Source organism: Balaenoptera ricei, chromosome 7 (genome assembly GCF_028023285.1).
Source record: "Balaenoptera ricei isolate mBalRic1 chromosome 7, mBalRic1.hap2, whole genome shotgun sequence".
Classification (NCBI taxonomy): Eukaryota; Metazoa; Chordata; class Mammalia; order Artiodactyla; family Balaenopteridae; genus Balaenoptera; species Balaenoptera ricei.
Window position 1 is genome coordinate 100729036 of NC_082645.1, and position 19946 is coordinate 100748981.

General features: G+C 38.1%; 1 protein-coding gene across 1 annotated transcript in view; it reads left to right on the forward strand.

Annotated features, from left to right (window-relative positions):
• The window catches only part of XRCC5 (X-ray repair cross complementing 5), a 97545-nt gene that overhangs the window by 57844 nt on the left and 19755 nt on the right, over positions 1-19946 (forward strand). The gene's annotated exons all lie outside the window — the stretch shown is intronic.

Consider the following 19946-nt stretch of genomic DNA (forward strand, 5'->3'; position numbering starts at 1 on the left):
TGGGGTTCAGAGGAGGCGGAAGCTGCTAGCACCGTAGAAGTGGGAGAACTGGAGCTAGTTCAGGAGAGAAGGGGATGAGGAGAACAGGTAAGAGGGAGAGGAAGTGAATGAATTTATGTAAGGGCACAGCGTTCTGCAGTATGTTCCCGACTCATGACTGCAGAGACTCCGTGTCAGTAAAACTCTGGAATGCTTGGCTTGAGTGCTCCATCTGGGGAAACTGGTGAGGAGGCAGTTTTGGGTCTGAAAGTCCTTCATGCAGAGCAGAGAAAGCTCCTGAGAGCACCAGAGGCCAGAGTCTAAAGAGGTCATGAGAGAGTAAATTCCTGAGAATTTGCTTACATCTTAGGAAAACAGTGTTTCTCCTAGGCTAATTGGGGATTTAAAGCAGTCTTGTGAAAATAACAAGGGCAAGTGGCCCCTCGATGGCATATAGATTATAATAGGTACTATTATTATTATTCCCATTTTACAGGTAGAAAAACTGTAAAACTGGAAGAAATGAACTTCCCCTCCAAATCACACAGGGATTCAAATCCATGTCTCCTTCAAATACTGGATTTTTCTACCTAGCAGTGCTATTTCTCCTGATTCCTAATGCCTTCCTTTCCTACACGCTTCTTTGTTTAAACATTATAAGGTCAAGCATCTTAAACCTTGTGCTCATTGATAGGATTTTTGATGAGTAGACGGTTCTTTTCTGTTGAATGTGACTGAGTCCTGGCACGTTGTAGTGCTGTGATGGTGGATGTCCCTCTGTACCTCCATCTGGGACTTATCAGTCAGAGATCTCCAGTGACCTCACAAAAGCAGACTTTCTGCAGAGCTGCAAGAAAATGGGACTGCCCACTTGTTAGCAACTAGTTCTGTTTCATGGTCCTAACTTGGCTTCCCTATTTTGCTTCAAGCTCCAGAAATTTTGTTTCTTCATTACTTTTCCACCTTTGTTCTTCTGCTTGGATATCTCTTTGCTAAGCTCTTTGTGAGCCAGGACTCACCTTGCAAGCCCAAAGTACCCCTCCAAACTTAAAGCTGCCTCCCTGGTATTGGTCTTCTAGAGGCAGAAGCCCTTCTCTTCTCTCCAGTGTATCTGTTTTTTAAATTCAGTTGCCAAAAGCATGATTAATAATAGATAGTTTTACCCTTAGTTAGAACTTGGCCCTTTCACCTATTGTTACAAACTAAAGTATGGGTGTAATTTCCTTTTCACCCGTACTAGTAGCAGAGTCATACTGAGAGTATTGTGACCCTGTCCCCTTGACATCAGCAGTAGGCAGCTACACATTTTCTTACCTAGTTTTTGGTGTGAAGGATGTTTCTTGTCCTACGATTATTAGCATAGAGTAGATAACACTGAACCCCAGGAACGTGTTCTTTCTGGCTGTTGATGCTTCTGTAAGATGTCTCTGATTCTCAGGTGCTCTTCTTTTTCTGGTCCCTTTCCTTCTCTCTCACTACCCACCCACTCTTCTGTTACTACAGTTTTAAAATAGAAAATTCTGGACCACAGCTGTATATATAATAATCATCGCTCAATTGTGAAAGTGGGGTTGTTTCCCTCACATAGTATTCAGAAGCACATCAGCACCATCATCTGTGATGTCTGTTGTGTGTAGTTGTGGATTATTGGGAGAACCTGAGTCCACAGAGTTCTCAGAGCCTCCTCAGCGGTGGCAGGGTGGCAGAGCTCCGTTCCACCAAACTGAATTCACAGGAGCCTGATTGGTTGAAAAACCAACCTGTCAAGAAAAGGCATCCTAAGTAGAAGTGGTATGGACTCCTATTTGGGGTCTGTTATTTAACATTAGATTAATGTGCAGTTGAGTGTAATGTGCACACATCCATTTGATAGATGATGATCACTTTATCCCGTGGCTACTGAGATATTTCATTTTTCTCACATCTCTTTCTTCTCTCTGACTTTGTTTGGATCATATCTCATCCTCAAGTCTGCTGCCTTTGTTCTCTAACCTGTCTTATTCTCTCAAACAACATCCTTTCAATTTTAAAGGACATTTCTTAAAATTCTTTTCTGCAAGATCTCCCAAAACTAGGCAGAATGTTATTACCACAATTAGTAATAAAATTATATTATTAAGCAAAGTCAAATAGATAATTTTTTTCAACTCTGCGTTTGTGGGTAGAGCACTATCCCCTTTGTACAGCAGTTTACTTACACGCATTATATGATTTTCTGCCATGAATCAAGCCTAACTTGTGGATTCTCAAGAGTTGGGATCTAGGAGAAATTTCCTGTGTGTGTGTGTGTGTGTGTGTGTGTGTGTTATGTATTTTCTTTTTTTAATGGTGTATTAATCTTGGGTATGGATTATGTAACCTATCATAGCTCTTTCCAGATAAACATAAGAAGATAAAAATATGGCCTTTATTATTTTGCACAGAGCTGGTAAATTTAAGAAAAATAACCTCCGTTAAATACCTTGAACGTCTTGAAAGAAGGATACTAAATACAAACAGAACTAAAATTTTAAGTATCTTTAGCTGTATAAAAGTTTTGTTTTGTTTTTTAACAGTTTGACATACTTTCTTAGTCCTTTCCCAAAATAGCAGTGATCCATGTAATCACAAGCGAGAAAATACATGATTACGTATTCTAGAGGTTTAGTCTATACTTTTATATTTTTTATTAAATATCTTACTTGTTCTTCACTGGCTTTCTTTTTGACTTGTCTAGTTTTAAACTGTTAAACTCCAGAACTTGATGATCCAGGCTTATTTTATACCTCACTTATCAATGACAAGTAGTCTCATTTGAAAACAAAAATCAGTTTATTTGGAATTGTAAAGGATACCTACTAAAAGGGTATGTTATTATTTGACATGGTAACTGTGTATCAGTGACCCTTAGGGTCTTGTTCATCTTCTGTGTGGCATGGATTGAGGCCCAGAATAGTTGAGATGACTTTCCACAGATTATTGCAAATACGCGGATCAGATTCCAGAGAGCCAATTCTTGGCCTCTTGTGGCTTAAACATCTTCATTGGTTGCCTACATTTCATTAGACGGCACAGCACTGCTCTGAAGTTTACATTTTAATATAATAAAACTCATTAACCAAATAATTAAAATGAAATCATTGAAATGAAGACAAAAAGAAAAAATAAAAAAGACATGGCATAGAAATCAAAGACCATCATATACACACAACCACTTTATAAGTAAGTGTTTTCAGGTTTCACAATTCTCCCTAAAAGGCGTCTGTCCATTCTTACTCAGCTTCTAGCATCTTTTCAAATTCCTGTCAATCTGTAGATCAGAATATCTCTAATTACAGAATGTGGCTCTTGTAAGATGTAGCCTGGCTATCTGTTAAAAAAAGAGAGCGTACAAATCCTGTTTGCTATAGGTAAGCTCTCAGTGAGCACCAAGATTTCTTCCTGAGAGCATTAGAGGACATCTATATGTGATACACGACAGCATTTTCATTCTCCCAGTGTTTTGTTTTCTCATGCCAGGTGGTAAAGTTGCTTGCCTTAAACCTGCTGAGTATTTTTTTCCCTTTTTAGGTTAAAAATAGAATATTTTTCCCTCTGGCTGAAAATGTGGAACTCATACGAATGCTTTCCCTGTGTCAGAACAGCTAGAAGAACAGAGTTCATTCAAGCCTGCATTTAACGTAGTGACCCACTGGCTTGCTTTGATGACCCGTGCCAGCTGCTGGAAACACGGAATTAATGATGGGTGCTTTAGAGAAAGGGTGTGTTATCCAACTTGCTGTTGGAGATCACCCTTGCAGGAAGTGCTAATGAGAGTGATTTGTGAAGCAAAGAGCTGTTGAAGTACTTACGGCAATTTGGTTTTTTCTTTATTGCATATAAATTCATGGTGCATGGTAGATCACTGTCACGCAGAGCATTGCACTTGGTTCTCCTTGAATTGGAGAATTGTCTTCACGATTGTTTCTTAAGCCCAGCTGGTTGATAAAGGAAACTGATTTCAGGTTGTGCTGATGTGCAAACTGCTTTCATCAATGACTTAAAGTGACTGCTTGTGGCAAACAGCAGAAGCTCTTAACCAATTAAGATGTTTAGGAAAGGATGTTAGGCTTTTTTTTTTTTTTTTTTTTTTAAATTATTTATTTATTTATTTAATTTATTTATGGCTGTGTTGGGTCTTCGTTTCTGCGCGAGGGCCTTCTCCAGTTGCGGCAAGTGGGGGCCACTCTTCATCACAGCGCGCGGGCCTCTCACTATGGCAGCCTCTCTTGTTGCGGAGCACAGGCTCCAGACGCGCAGGCTCAGCAATTGTGGCTCACGGGCCCAGTTGCTCCGCGGCATGTGGGATCTTCCCGGACCGGGGCTTGAACCCGTGTGCTCTGCATTGGCAGGCAGACTCTCAACCACTGCGCCACCAGGGAAGCCCGGATGTTAGGCTTTTGTTAAAATAGTAACTAATGGGCTGAAATGTGTTAAGAGGAACCTAGAAACAGCTTGGAGTCCCATTTAAAGGCGATAAAAGTATTTTGGTCCCCTCCCCTTTCAAATTATAAGCGCAGGGCAAAAAGTATGCTTACACAGAAAGAAGTGGCAAGTATAATTTGGTACACTTAGTCCTGTCTGTTTCCATGTCTACGTAAAATTTTTAAAATGGCATACTAGTTTCTTTGGTCAGAAAAGGGAGTGAAGTTTGGTTCAGATATAGAACACAGTTTCAGCAGGGCTTGAGAATATTATCAGTGTAGATGTCCTTGGACATAAATTAACTTTTTTTTTTTTGCAGTTCCTTATGGACAGTTGCAGAAAAATCTTTAGTTAATAGTTATGATTAAAGGCCCTGCTGTGGATTGAATTGTGTTCCCCCCAAAATTCATATATTAAAGCCCTGACTCCTCATGTGATGGTATTTTGAGATGGGGCCTTTGGGAGGTCATTAGGTTTAGATGAGGTCATGAGGGTGGAGCCCTCATGATGGGATTAGTGCCCTTATAAAAAGAGACACCAGAGTTTGCACTCTCCTCTTCTCTTTCTCGCTCTCTCTTTTTTTTCTCTGTGATGTGAAGGTGACTGTCTGCAAGCCAGGAAGAGAGCCCTCACCCAAACCTGACCATGCTGGCACTGGCTTCCAAACTGTGACAAAATAAATTTCTGTTGTTGAAAGCAGCTAGCCCATGATATTTTGTTATGTCAGCCTGAGCTGACTAATACAGGCTCATTTTCTTTTCCTTTGTCAGATTAAACTGCTGAAATCCTGTATTTTATCTCTTTATGTCTTTTAGTGGTAATGAGATGCAGCTGTAGCACTCAAGCTAGTCACTGTATTTCATTGGTAGGCCACTGGATTCAGGAGCCATTTCTTATATGAGAACTATCTAACTATAATTCTCTTGCCCTTGGAATCTAGTAGTGTTTCCTTGGGGCATTGAGGATAAGATTTACTGTCTGAGCTTTTCAGCAGTTATTCTGTAAAAGAAACATCTAGTGTCTCCTTTCTGTCTGTGGTAAATCTCCACAAATCTCTCAGTTAAATTGCACTTATTTATTGCCAGTTTTTAAATAGTTCATTGAAGTATAATTTTCTACTATAAAGTGTACTCATTCTAAGTGCAATTTAGTGATCCTTTATAAATGGAAAAGGTTATACAATCATCACCACAACCCAGTTAAAGAACTTTTCCTTCAACTCCAAAAAGTTCCCCGTGGCAGTGTGTAGTCAGTTCTTTTTTTCCCCACCACCACCTCAAGCAGCCATTTTCTGTCTCTATAACTTTGTCTTTTCTGGAAATTTTACATAAATGGAATCACTCAATATGCAGTGTTTCACATCTGACTTCTTTTACTTAGCATAAGGTTTTTGAAGTTTGTCTGTGTTGTAGCATGTATCAATAATTGACTTCTTTTTGAGCTGAATAATATTCCATTTTAATGAATATGCCACAGTTTGTTTATCCACTCGCCAATTAATGGATATTTGGATTGTTTCCAGTTTTTAGCTATTACAAATAATGCTGCTATGGACATTTGCATACAAGTCTTTGTATGTTTTCAGTTTTCTTGGGTGGGAGTGGAATTGCTGAACCATATGGGAAGTTTATGTTTAACTTTTTAAGAAATAGCCAAACTCTTTTCAAAAGCGGCGTACCATTTTATATCCCCACTGGCAGTGAATGAGGGTTCCACTTTCTCCACATCCTTGATAACCTTGTATTGTCAGTCTTTTCAGTTATAGCTATTTTAGTGTGAATGTGTCAGTGTATCATTGTGGTTTTAGTTTGCAGTTTCTTAAAGGCTGCTAATGATGCTGACCAGTTTTCATGTGCTTATTAGCCATTCATATATCTTCTATCTTGTTTATCATTTTTTTATTCTTCTATGGGCTGTCATATTGTTGTCATCTGTAAGAAATCTTTGCCTAGCCCAAGTCACAAAGATTTTCTCCTGTGTTTTCTTTTGAAAGTTTTAGGTCTATAATTCATTTTGAGTTGATTTTTGTAAATGAGTATTTGGTAAGTGTGTAGGTTCATTGTTTTTCAGAGGGATAACTAATTGTCCCAACACCATTTCTTGAAAAGACTGTCCTTTTCCCATTGAATTGCCTTGGCACCTTGTTGAAAGTTATTTGACCATAAGTGTAAGAGTTTATTTCTGTAGTCTTCAATTTAATTACATTGATCTATGCCTGTCCTTCATTAATACATTGCTTTGTTTACTTTAGCTCTATAGTAAGTTTTGAAATACTGTATCATAAGTCTTCCAATTTTGTTCTTTTCTAAAATTGTTTTGGCTAATCTAGGTCCTTTACATTTCCATATAAATTTTAGGATCAGCTTTTCGATTTTTAGGGATTTTGGTAGGGATTGGCATTGAGTATATAAAATAATTACGGAAGAATCTCCATCTTAACAATATTGAATTTCCTAATCCATGAACATGGATTCTTTTTCCATTTATTTAAATCTTGTTTACTTTCTCTCCATAGTGTTTTATAGATTTTAGTGTACAAGACCTGCACTTCTTTTGTTAAATTTTTGCCAAGTGTTTTTAAATTTTTAATGCAAATGTGAATGAAATTTTTAAAAATTTATTTTTGGATTGTCTTGCTAGTATATAGAAATATTGATTTTCGTATATTGGCCTTATATCCTGTAGCCTTGTTAAACTTGTTTATTAGTTCTAGTTTTTATATATTCCTTAGGATTTTCTACTTACAGGATCATATTGTCTGCAAATAAAGGCAGTTTTACTTCTTTCTAACTTGTATGCTTTTAATTTCTTTCTTTTTCTTTTTTTTTTTCTTTTACTGGCTGGAACATCCAGTACAGTGTTGGCTTTCAGACTTTCACCATTAGTATGATGTTAGTTCTGAGTTTTCTCAAATTCCCTTTATCATCTTGAAGTTTTCTTCCATTCCTATGTGATTGAGAGTTTTTATTGTGAATGAATGTTGAGTTTTGTCAGATGCACGTTCTACATCTATTGAGATAATTATGTGGGTTTTATTCTTCTATTTATATGGTATACTATATTCATTGATTTTCAGTTGTTAAACCAGCCTTGCATTACAGGGATAAATTCCAGTCAGTCATGGTAAATAATCCTTTTTGAATGTTTCTGAATTCATTTTGCTAATATTTTGGTAGGATTTTTGTGTATATATTCATGAGGGATACTTTTCTGTAGTTTTCTTGTGATATCTTTGTCTGACTTTGGTATCAGGGGAATACAGGCCTCATAGAATGAGTTGAGAAGTATTCTTTCATCCTCTTCAGAATTGGTATGATTTCTTCTTTAAACATTTGATAGAATTCACCAGTGAAGCCTTCTGGACCTGGTTTCTTTGTGGAAAGCTTTTTAAAACTAATTCAGTCATTTTACTTATGATAGAGTTAGTCAGATTTTCTATTTCTTCTTGAGTCATTGGTGGTAATTTGTGCTTTATATGAATTTTTCCATTTCATCTAAGTTGTCTGATTTGGTGGCATAACATTGTTCATATTATTTTTCCCTTACAATATTTTTAAGTTCTGTGGTTTAGAGTTATATGCCTGCTTTTATTCCTGATTTTGGTAATTTGTATCTTCTGTTTTTCTTGGTCAGTCTAAGTAAAGGTTTATGGGCTTTGTTTCTCTTTTATAGAAGATCCTAACTTTTAGTTTTATTGATTTTCCTCCATTATACATTTTTAAAATTTTATTGATTTCTGCTCTGATCTTGATTATTCCCTTCCTTTGCTTGCTTTGGATTTATTTTGCTTTTTTTCTAGTTTCTTATGGTGGAAGTTTAGATTACTGATTTGAAACTTCTTTTCTAACATAGGTATTTATACATTTTCATCTAGCCAGTTCTTTAGCTGCACACCATGAATTGTGATAACGTGTTTTCATTTTCACTCAATTAAAAATGCTTTCTAATTTCTTTTGTGATTACTGTGACCTTTGGATTATTTAGAACTGTGCTGGATTATTTAAGACTGTGTTGCTTAATTTCCAAGTACTAGGAAATTCCCAAATTTATTTCTGTTGTTGATTTTTAATTTAATTCTGTTGTGACTGGAGAACATATTTTGAATGGCTTCAGTCCTTTTAAATTTATTGAAACTTGTTTTATAGCTTAGCGTTTAGTCTGTTCTGACAAATGTTTCATAGCCCTTTAAAAGAATATGTATTCTGTTGTTGCTTGGTTGAGGGTTCTGTAAATGTCAATTTGGCCAGTTTGGATGATAGTTTTTTCAAATCTATATCTTTGTTGATTTTATGTCTAGTTGTTCTCCATGATGTTTTGAGTATTGAAGGTTATTCACCTTGAGACCTTGTGGGCTATTAAGACCTTTATAATTTTTGCCTCACCTAGCTAAACAAAAATCTAGAAACCCAAGTGAATTTCTACAGAGTACCAATAAAGAAAACATTGTCAGTTCAAGTAATAGAGTGTATTTTAAATAAAGGTCTTCAGGTATTGGAGTTTAAAAAAAAAAAAAAACTTAGATGTATGTATCACAGGATTATGTTTGTGTTTCAGAATCCTCTGCTTCATGGGAGGAATTCATTTACATTAGTAAATGACAAGCTTACTCAGTACAGGAAAAACTGTGGAGATTTCAGGAACTTGTTAGCAAGTCTTAGTTCAGTGTTTAAAGATTGGGAAAATTCATAGGTTCATTGCTCCCTCCTTTCATTTGTTTCTTCTTTGGTGCTCTTTTTCTCAAGCATGGGTGTATTTTGTTTGATTCATTATTTGCCTCATACATAAGTTTCGATTATCCCAATTATCTCATAATTGTCCTATTTCTAATTACTCTTAGATGGACTATAATGAAGCCAGCAGGACTTATACATTGGAATTTTAAATGTATAGAATTACAGGGAGGGTTGAATCTACAAACTAATGATAAAATTTGCTTGCCACAAATCTGATTCAAATTGGTAGACTATCCTGAGGACTGTGGGTGAAATTAAATAATTTCTAAGGTCCTTTTTTGTACTCTCCTTTAAGTATATGAGTAATAAACAGAAGGAAGTAGGTGGTAGAGAAAGAATAAAACAAAAAAGAAATAAAAGGATCAATGAAATAGAAGGGTCCTGAGTAACTGCCATCAGTAAATGTCAACCCATGAAAAATGTCGTTCCATTTAGAACTCACTAAAAATACAAACAATTGCTTATTGTTAACTTATGTAATAGTCTCTTATATGTTTCAAGATGACTTAATTGCTTCTTCGGCTTCTCATTAAAAAATAAATACATGCTCATTGGAAAAAAGTCAAATAGTAATTCAGTAGTACATAAAAAGGGGAACTCTCTTCATTCATTGTCCCTCTCTCTTCCAAACCCTCCTTATACCCACATTCTTTGTCTTGCTTTCTCTCACTTCATAGGAATAACCCTGTTAATCCCTATTAATGTTCTATATCATAGTCAAGATGGTTAATTGTTTTAGTGTATGGTAAATTGAGGTTATAGCCACAGGCAGTACATTTTAGAGAACCTCCCATTCCTCATGGGATCAAGCATCTTGACCTAAGAGGGAAAAAAAGAGTTTACAACAAGATGGGATGGGGCTAATTCATACTTAGTAAGTGACAACAACAAAGATGCCTGCATATATAGTCATGATAATGTGGAAATGATATCTTATCCACACATACCTGCATACGTCTTACATAGCCCATTACTCTTTGTCTATGTATTTTCCCTTTCCATAGAGCTTTATTTTAACCATTTATATCGCTATAAAATTAAGGTAAAGGGTGGTGATCAGAATTCTAGACTGTCCATTCCCCCAGTGATAGCCAGTACTGAATACACAGTGTATGGGTTTAAATTGAAGGAACACAAAAAGACATCTTCATGTCTTTTAGACATGAAGCTTTTAGAGGAGTAACTCACTGAGGCCTTGATCATTTATTCATCCATTCAGCAAATGGTTGTTGAATGCCTATAATGTGCTAGTCATTGTGGCAAGATACAGACAATAAACAAATAAAATCTATGTTCTAGGGCTGCTGTAACCAAACTGGCTAGCTTAAAACAACAAAAGTTTATTTTCTCTCAGTTCTGGAGGTTAGAAGCCCAGAATGAAGGTCTTAACAGGGTTGGTTCTATCTAAGGACTTTTGAGGGAGAATCCATTCCATGGCCCTCTCCTAGCTTGTGGTGACAGCTGGCAATCCTTGGTGTTCCTTGGCTTGTAGATGCATCACTCCAGTCTCTGCCTCATCTTCAGTTGGAGTTCTGTGTGACTGTGTCCAAATTGACCTCTTCTTATATGGACATCAGTCATATTGGATTAGCTCCTGCCCCTTTGTGAACTCATCTTAAATTGATTACATCTGCAAGGACCCTATTTCCAAATAAGGTCACATTCTGAGGCTCTGGAAAGAACTTGAATTTGGGGGGGAACACTGTTCAACTCATGACAGCACTATAGAGAAAACTTAAAACAGGATAGTGGGATGGTGAATGCTGGGGTTGTGATGGGCTTGTGATTTTATGTAGAGGATCAAGGAAGCCTTGTTGCTTGGTTATCATTTGAAAAGAGAATTGAGGAAAGTGGAAGATAGAGCCTGGTGAATATCTCTGGGGAAGGCTTTGCAGACAAGAGGGAGCATTGCCCAGGAGCATCAGGGAAACCAGTGTGGCTGGAGGAAAGAAGCGGAGGTGAGATCAGAGAGGTATCTGGGGCACATATCACATAGGGCCTCCTAGACCTTCTGCTTTTACTCTGAGTGAAATGGGAAACCACTAAAGAGTTCTAAGTAGAGGATGATCTGATTTAAAAGGCACTCTGGCTGCCGTGATGAGAATGGGCCAGGTTGAAGTAGGCAGATGAGTTAGAAGGCTACTGCAGTGATCCAAGTGAGAGAGGTAGTGATGGAGGTAGCGAGAAGGGGTCAGACTCTTGATATATTTTGAAAGTAGACTTGGCAGGTTTTGCTGGCAGTTTGAAAATAGGATGTGAGAGAAGGAAACAAGTCAAGGGTGACTGTTAAGTTTTTGGGCCTGAGCAACTGGAAGGAATTGGCATTTACTGAGACGGGAAAGACATACTAAGTTGGTTATATAGGTCTTGAGTTCAGGAAAAAGTCCTGGGTTATAAATATAAATCTGGGAGAAGTCATCATAAGATGGTCTATAAAGACATGAGAATGGGTGAGATCCTTAAGTGGGGGAGAGGTGTGGGATCTAGGGCACGGGTGGAAGGGGTAACTTAGATAGATGCACACACAGATAGTTCGTCCAAGCCAATAGGAAGGATGCAAAGTATGGGTATAGAAGCAGGTGGGTTGACCAGTTTGAGGAAGAATTCATGGAAGAGCTGGCATGACCTGAGCCATAAAAGGCTGGATAGGAAAGGGCCCAGAGAAAGGTATCCCAAGTGAGGCAACAGCCAAAGTGATGGGGTGTCCTAGTGCTATGAGTGCTAATAGGACTTTCTCCAGAAATAAGGGATTTTTGTTACTGCTGTTATTTTGTCTCTTGACTTTACTGTTGATGAGCATTTCTGACCACTTTGTACCATTTCTAAGTTTCTTCTAATTTTCTAATCACTTTCTAATCTTGTTGTTTCATATCTGTCTTTTTCTTTCCATCCTAAAAAACACTACTGTAATTTAGGCTTTCATTATTTTACCATTGGACAGTTATAGCATCCTATATTAATTACCCTCAAAGTTCTTCTTGTTCAACTCATCCTGTATGTTGGTACAGATTTAGCTTCTTATAGCACAGATCTGATTATGGGTCAGCCCTTCTTAGTCACTCTCTGTTTCTTTGAAATTAGTCCCCCAGCCAAGACTTTGCACAACCTTGTCCCATCCCACCGTTCTAGACCCATATTTCTACAGGTCCCCTCTGTACACCCTGTACTCAAACCAAACTGTACTCCTGCTAATACTCTTGGCTTTCCGGCTCTTCTGTATGTTTGCTCGTGATATTTCTTCCACAAAGAATATCCATTCTTTTTTCTCACCCCCAAATTTCCCCTAAAGAGATTCTTGAGGTTTAAGAGCCAGTGTATGCTGGGTTACTAATGCCCAGTAGTAGTTTTATTGTAATATGATTCACTATCAAAGATGCTGCTGCTGGTCTGCCATCAGTGGGACAAATAAAACCTCGATTTATTTTTATGCTTTCTGAGTACTGCTGGCTAGTAGTAATTTTTTTGTTTCCATCACTGTCTTTAATAATAACGATTTGAATTTTTGAATTACAGCAGAACTAATCCTCAGGTTCTCTGGATTGATTTATAAGTCTTAGCCTCATCGAAGAAGAAGTAGAGAAAAATAACATCTCTGTATTTTGAGCTCTAGAATATTATACAACTTTCTTCACAAAATCAGAAAAAGATTAAAAAAATGAAAGAAAAAAAGTGAGGGGTCCTTAAGGAAAGGTACAATATAAACACAGTATATCATCATTTACCAATTTTTGAGAAGATTTACTACATGGAATATGGTTTGAAAATTTCTGGTACTTGATATTTCCATTTAAGAATGAGTCAGATTCTTGAGGCCTTGTAAACCACTGTGCGCTGCCTCCCCGCCTCCGTCATCCACAAAAGCACGTTCAGCTGGTGGCCGCCTGCTTCTCCCCTTGCCGAGGAGTCTAGTCTGACTCATCGCTCACCGCATCTCTTCAGCTGATACACGAATTTCAGTTCCATTCAGTTACCAACTTGTAATTGGATCCCACTGCCAGACTGGTCTGTTCCAGAGCATCTTCTCTTGGCTGCACTGTTTCTATGGCTGCTTGGTTCCTTCTGCCAACTTCCTGTATTAGTTTGATGACGTCCACTCAGGGATGAAGCTAGACAGATACTGTAAAATTACTACAGCACTATTAGTACAGTATTACTACAGTACTACTGTCATCTTGCGTTCTGCCTCCCTCCTACCACTCATCTAGAATGGGATCAAGTCTAGACGGTTAAGTTCTGAATTCTTCTGTATCACTTTAGTATTTAGTAAATTCTCATATTTTAGTATGCTTCACCAAGTTTTAGAATTTGTTTTAGGACCTTAGAAAATTATGGAAAAAGAAAAAAAGAAAATTATGGAGGTGCTCTTTCTCTGCCCTCTCCACTCCCTACTCCCAACCTCAACGCATACTGCCAAGCATATAGCATGTACATTACGTAAATGAGCTAAAAAAATCACTTCCTCATTTGATGAAAAGAACTTCCTTTAGTTTCTTATGTTAGCATCATGTCCCAGTTTTGCACTACTTTAAGTGCACTCCTTTGTGGAAATGGAGGAATTAGTTAGACTAAAGAGTGGATGTTCTTTACTTAACTGCTATATGCCCTGTAAATATGAACTAATAACCTTTAGGTTTTATGGGACATGTTCAGTGGGTCTTTAATAGTTAAATTGAGTGTTTTTAGTAAAAAAATTAGAAGACCATAGAATGCCATGAAACCCACCCATTGGCCAGCAAACTTAAAAATTTCCAGCTGACTTGGGAACAGGTCTGGTCTTACACCCAAGTTATTTAAGATGAGAAATATTATTCATCCAGAATGAAAAAGACTTGTCATAATGTTCCCTACATAAACTTGTCTTGAAGCCATTGAGCTGAACCAGATGCCATTTCTTTAGTTTCTCATTAGCTTACACTATCACCTTTTTTTCTAGAGTGAGCTAAGACCAAGAGACCTTCAAAATCTTCCTTCCTGTGGCTACACAGTAGGACTCCAAAAATAAAACAAGAGAGATCTCATAGTCTGCAGGATTGGAGTCTTAACAATAAAGGTTTTGCATTCACTTTGCTCCTGTGCCTGGGGTTTTAATTTAACACATCAATGAAAAGTTAGCATTTAAAAAGGGGGGAAAACACCCAGCAGGACTTATTATTAGTGCAGTTTGTAAGAAATGACTGCATTTAATGAGAAAATCATTAAGCATGGAAAAAATGGGCTGTGACTAAACTTATGGAGCTTAAACGTTGAGGTTTTAATTGAGTTTTTTAGTTATTGGTAAAAAATAATAATAATAATAATTAAAACAACCAGGGCTGTATCTGTACTGTTGAAGCGGTCGGCGCTTTATATACCTTCGTACAACTTCCTGTGCTACTGATCGTGCATAATATTACCGCTGTGGTATTCTCTGTCATATCTACTGACTTCTTCTGTTCTTAAAAGGCGGGCAGGCGACTTCTTCTGCCTGCTAGATGAGGAAGTCTGGGGCAAAGAATCTAGCACAACAGTTTCTGAAAGGGGGAAGGGTGGGGCAGAGGCAAAGTGCAGGACAGAGCTGTGTCTACTCCACCTGCTTAAAAATAAGACAACAATTGAATGTCACTTTCAGGTTCATAAAGCTTATACTTTTTCCCTAGTTCTCAGTTTCTTTTGTTGCCACCAGTGATTTATTTTTCCCCAGTAAGCAGATTTCATTAAAGACTGCAAAACTAAAAACGGGAGTAACACCCTACCAAGGAGCACAGACGTTCAGGACAAATTCTTGGGATCTTAGGTCCAAACTCTTTTGGAAGTGGAAGCAGAAAGGGTAGTAAAGAAATAAATCAGCGTAAAATGTCATGTAGAGGAAAAATATTTAGGATACCTTTTTTTTGTACTTACATTTTCAGAAGTGCATTTGCTCCTGAAAGGACATGAATACCATGGGAAGGGTTCAGTCACTTCTAGTTACTCAGGTTTATCAACATGGCCAACACAATTGTGTGGAACCTCTTGGCTGTGTTTCACCATAAACCTGAAGGAAAGGGAAGTGTATGTAGCTCACCCTTCCCCTGTGTGTACCAGGTCTAGGGGGAGGACTGGGGCAGGTCCAGCCCCTGCGGGTTGCATTTTCCAGGCTCCCACAGCTGCTAGCTTCCTACTGGGTTCAGGCAGTGTGAGAGATGGGTGGGAAGTAAGGAAGGAGGGAGAAGCCAGGATATTTCTCTTTTTCCTTTACCGAGTAGGGCAGCAGCTCCAAGTCCTCCATGGTTTTGGCTCCCATAGGACAGGCCCCTGAGCTTTAGTTATACCCCCTCTCATTTCTTTTGTGCTCTGTTCTTTTTTCCTCCACAGTGCCAGGGATGCTAGGAGCTTCTTGCTGTTCCTAATCTCTGGGTTACAGCACCCATTCTCAGTTGGCTTAATAGTTCTTTATCACCTGTGTAACAGTTGACTGCATTAAATTTCCTGGTTAAGTATTTAGTGATTTCTGTTCTTCTGGTTGGACCCTGGCCAATAATACACAAAGCCTCTAACAACAATGGCCAATTTATATCCTATAGTAAAGAGACACAAGGAAGCTTCTTTATGACAGATTTCTGTTTCTGTAACCTGTACTAAAACACAGACTTGTTTTCTTACCAGGCAGGTGTTTCTTGTTAAGTTTTTGCTTTAAAACAGTGATTGTAATTTACATGTGGATTTAATTGGTGGCAGACTGGACTACTTGCTTAGATTTTTATTTGCTGCTGATAGATGTTATTCCTTTTAATTCTCTTAATGACTGACCTGATCATATACTTATTTGATTTAAATGCTTGAGCTTTATTGTCACCTTATTTTGTTTTATAAAGATGCCATTGACTATGTAAACTGTTCGACATTTAAAAATGATTTAACTGCTGACATCTGCAAAATGTGCACGTCTTCAATAAGTAAAATTCTCATAAGGCATTGATTGAGATCATGAGAAGAAGTAAACTGGGAAACATCCTGAATGATGCCTGGGCTCAGCAAAATCATTTGAGATGGTTTTCCAGTCCTTTATATATAATGTGTGACAGTTGAATGAACCTACGGCTCTTTTGGCTCTGTACAATGGAGGAAAAAAACCCACAATAAATGACTTCCTTTCACTTTGTTGGAAACAACTTTGCAGAGAACAGAGGGAGTAAGTAAATGTAAAGTCAGAGGCCAACAAGCACATGGCCCCAGATGTTTGTGACTGCAGCAAGAAGGGAGATGGCTTATTTTGTAGGACTTTGGAAGGTGTTGAATGTTTTCTCTAAAGAGATTAAACAAGGAAACACTGCCATTTTCCTCTTACATAACACTTCTGAATCTTGATAACATTTTAATATAACATTAAAGTATTATTGTGTTGACTCATTTTATGTATCAACAATCTGTACTCCTGTCAGATGCTGGGTTAATATATAATGTCCCTATTATAAACCTCAAAACCCAGAACAGAAACTTTTGAAATCCAGAATAGGCATCTTGTTTTTGAAAACTTCTTGAGATAAATGGCAGCCTTTGCCTGACCTGGTATCCTAAGATGGATGGCCTTTCCAATGGCCATTTTTTATTTTATCTGCTAATGAGTATTACTGAGCCTCTGGCTAATTCTGAAAAGCATTTTGGTGAATTATAATTAGGGCTGTGATTTACTGAGTATGAACACTGACAGGCCATTCCTTAGCCCTGTAGTTGACGTAGAAGCAGAGAAAAGTGTCCTGATGATCGGCATTTCCTGTATGAGGAGTAGGGGAAAGGGGGAGTCAAAGCAGATTATTTTTTCAGCCATTTCTGCGTTTTACTTTTATTAAAAATGGCAGGGAAATGCCACCAAAGTTTGGATGAGAGGTCCCTTATCCACATCCCATTCTGATATTCAGTATATTAAAGCATCATCCATCACATCTATTCACTGGTGTGAAATGATTCATTATAGTCAGTGAACCACAAAATAGTCTAGGTAGAGGGACAGAATTCAGAATTATGGGCCAGACGCACAGGCCATGTAACTGAGTATTCCTAGAAGGGCAAAATCTGGTTCTGTGTATTCATTGGATTTGTTAGAAGTTTGGATATGTTTATCTAGTACCTGCATTCCTGAACCTTCTGGAGGAAAGAACAGAACAGTCTAACATGTAAATAAGAAAACTAAATCCAGATAGGCCTGCAAATACATAAGGACTTCATTCTTAAATGGAAACTTGGTATTGAGACTCCTACTTCTTTTCTTTGTATCTTTTCTTTTCCATACTGTTATTGCACATGGATTATTGGCTTTGCACTTGCTTTATTTTAGTTTCTTTTGAATATATTTTTCTATAAGATGGCAACTCTGTGTGTGTGTGTGTGTGTGTGTGTGTATGTGTATGTGTTCCATCATATTTCAAGATAAAAATGGGTCTGGAAGCTGTGTTTTTTGCAAAGCAATTCAGCAGTCTCTTGTTTCATGGGTTCCTGGGTGTAAGGACACCCTAAGTTTCAGTCCTTAATCTTTTGTGCTCATTATACTCTTTTCCTTGCAGAATTTATATAATAATTATACATAATATTATTTATGTACTACTTTATAACACAATAGACAATTCTCCTCTTCAAATAATTTCTTCTCTCAGTATCCGTGTTGCCTTACCCTCCTTTTTCCTGTCTCCTTGACCATTCCTTCTCGGCCTCCTTTGTCAGCTCCCTTTCCTCTGTACAACCTCTAAACGCTGCAGTTCCTAAAAGGCTTGTTCTTGAACCCTTTTTTTCCTACACTTTCTCTATCCTGCCACAGGCCCCTTGCACACATTGTTCATCCTCCTTGGAACTCCCTTTCCTCCCACCTCTCCTGTCTAATTCTTCCTCCTCCTTTTTCTTCTCTACTCCTGTGCATGGACTCCATGTGCTGGACCGTGCGCTTTTCTCCAGATACACCCTGTGCTTTCCCACCTCTCTTCTTTTTTTTTTTTAATTTATTTATTTTACTTACTTATTTTTGGCTGTGTTGAGTCTTCGTTGCTTCGTGCGGGCTTTCTCTAGTTACAGTGAGCGGGGGCTACTCTTCTCTGTGGTGCGCGGGCTTCTCACTGCGGTGGCTTCTCTTATTGCGGAGCCTAATCTCTAGGTGCACAGGCTTCAGTAGTTGTGGCGCACGGGCTTAGTTGCTCCGTGGCACATGGGATCTTCCCGGACCAGAGCTCGAACCCGTGTCCCCTGCATTGGTAGGCGGATTCTCAACCACTGTGCCACCAGGGAAGCCCCCACCTCTCTTCTTTATACTTTTTGCTCACTCTGTTTTTTGCTGTCTGATAGCCAAATTCTGTTTTTCGTTGCCCAGCAAAAATGCCATGTTAATTCATGAAGCTTTCTTATAATCACCAAAGATTTTTTAAAATTCAGACTAGTTGATATATTTCCGTACCACAAATAGCCCTCTTCACATTTACCTCCTGTTACTATTTTTGTGTATATGTATTATATCCTCTGTTAGACTGTAAACTTCCCAAGGGTAAGGATCTTATCTTCAACTTAATTGTATCTCCTGTAGAATGTAGCATAGCATTTTATATGTAGCAGTTACACAGTAAATATGTACTAGGCTAAATTAAAATAATCACTAAATCAAGCAAAGAGAAATATTTACATTATAGCTTGCTGAGATTCCTTATTCACATTTCAAAAGAAATGAGAAACTTGGCATCTCCGGGATTACTGCCCTTGGCTTGTAAAGGCTCTTATTTGTGCACAGATATGAAACGCTGAGTGAACTTCATATCAGACTGTCTGAGAAGGCAGGCTGCTTGAGTGGTATAGGAAATATCAAACATTTCTGTTACTTCGCCTTTCCAGGCTAAAAAAAGGGAGATAGCTTCTATTGCTTTGAGCTTCCTGTTGATGGTTTTCTGCTCTGCTTACTAATCAGGGTTCTGTTATTTACCTTGTTTAAAAAGACCCATCCAAACATTCCTTCTCTCCTTTGAATTGTAGTTGGATATTAATTCACTGCTGCAGGATACATTGGTAAAGATTTCTGAAATTGCAGGGAAGTGTTTCTTTAGTCCCTCAAGTTGGTTAAGTACTTTATTGTAATAGAGATCATAATCTCCTAGTTGGTAGAAAAGATGAAATGGTTACTGGGATATTTTCTCTTGCTGCAAAATTATTATATTAGGAAATACTTTGTCCAGTTTTTTAATCCTTTTCACATGCTGCAGGATCCTTAGGAAGTAAGTTGATGGCACCTCATTTCATGTCTTTCATAAGGCATTGAGCAATGCTCAGGTCACTGTGATTCAGTTAGCGGCCTTGAGCCTTTATAGGCAAGCCTTGAAAGTAGTTTTCATTAGTACTGCACGCACACACATTCATAACTATGAGAATGCTTGGATGAGGCCACGACGATGGCAGACCTGCAGTCTTACAATGTCTTGACCATTCAGCACAAATTGCTGAACAGCCAGCTAGCAAGCAGTTTCAGGGGACAAGTGAGTGAGCCTTTAGGCCATGACTGTGCACATCTCCTTGGTTTGTTCTTCCACACAGATCGTAAGTGTCCATTTTGATCTGCTCAGCAGCTTAAGATCCCTGATGACTTTATGCTTTTATTTTCCTCTGCTTTTTTTTTTATGAAGAATGTTTGTTTTTTTGTTTATGAGGTGGTCTCAAGTTGCAACCCACCTTGGAAACTATAACATTATTAATGCATTTCCTCTTCCTGTAGCATTTATGATGTTGCCTGCTGACCATTATTGTTAAGTATTCATGGCTTTGTAGCGTGCTGAGTAACTTAGAGACTATTCAGATTCAGCTAAGGGC